A 1,200-nucleotide genomic window follows, 5' to 3' on the forward strand; every position below is an offset into this window, starting at 1 on the left:
TTCCTGGATGATGATGAAATGATGAGGACAACACAAACACCCAGTCATCTCGAAGCAGGTGAAAATCCCTGACCCCGCCGGGAATCGAACCCGGGACCCCGTGCTCGGGAAGCGAGAACGCTACCGCGAGACCACGAGCGGCGGACATGCCGACGTCTATGACGTCAATGATCTATAGACTGTGCCGGGTGTGGAGTTCTAAATTTCCGAGTATGCTGCACACTGCGCATGCGCAGAAACAGAGGACTGTGATGGCGTCTGCTAACATTGTGAATTAACCTATACTACCTTAACTTACTCCTATTATAGAAATTTATTTTGTGCTTTCCTGTGTTCTTAATCTTTACTGTGTTGTTGCTCTGTTTTCGTGATACACTAAAAAGCTACGCAAGGTCCCGATATTTTTTTCTTCTACTGCTGTCCTACAAGAGAGACGAAATAACGGAAAGAAACAAAATCCAATGAATTCGCAATTGCGAATAAGGACTACTGTCAGCTGTAGAATGGAATGACGACAATGAAAATTTGTGCCGAACCGCACATTTGTGCATGCATGACCAAAGGAACTTTGCATCGTAATCAGAATAACACAGGCACTGCAATATCGAAAGAAACAACGTATTTACGTTTTACACAGATAATGCCTACCCTATGCATAAATAGAAACTTAAATAGGTAAAAGTGTTTTAATAAAAAATTGTTTCAGTAGTGAAAAAGGCAGGATTATTTGAGGAGAAAAATAATTTTGATGTCATTTGGCACTCAGCAAGAAAACAAGTTGCCAACGGCCTTGCCGCAGTGGTAACACCGGTTCTCATCAGATCACCGAAGTTAAGCGCTGTCGGGCTTGGCTAGCACTTGGATGGGTGACCGTCCGGTGTGCCGAGCGCTGCTGGCAAGCGGGATGCACTCAGCTCTTGTGAGGCAAATTGACGAGCTACTTGATTGAGAAGTAGCGGCTCCGGTCACGAAAACTGACAACGGCCGGGAGAGCGGTCTGCTGACCACACGCCCCTCCATATCCGCATCCAGTGACGCTTATAGGCTGAGAATGACACGGCGGTCGGTCAGTACCGTCAGGGTCTTTCGAGGCCTGTTCGGACGGAGTTTAGTTTAGTTTAAGAACACAAGTTACAAAGCACAAAGGAAACGGCGCTGTTTACTGCGTTTTAGATATTGTTTCGCCGGCCGGAGTGGCCG

At 46.6% G+C, this 1,200-nt stretch overlaps 1 pseudogene; it reads left to right on the plus strand.

Annotated features, from left to right (window-relative positions):
• Positions 1-780: 780 nt before the first annotated feature.
• LOC126185472 (5S ribosomal RNA) lies at positions 781-898 on the plus strand (annotated as a pseudogene).
• Positions 899-1,200: the final 302 nt, after the last annotated feature.

The sequence above is a fragment of the Schistocerca cancellata genome, chromosome 4, assembly GCF_023864275.1.
Source record: "Schistocerca cancellata isolate TAMUIC-IGC-003103 chromosome 4, iqSchCanc2.1, whole genome shotgun sequence".
Classification (NCBI taxonomy): Eukaryota; Metazoa; Arthropoda; class Insecta; order Orthoptera; family Acrididae; genus Schistocerca; species Schistocerca cancellata.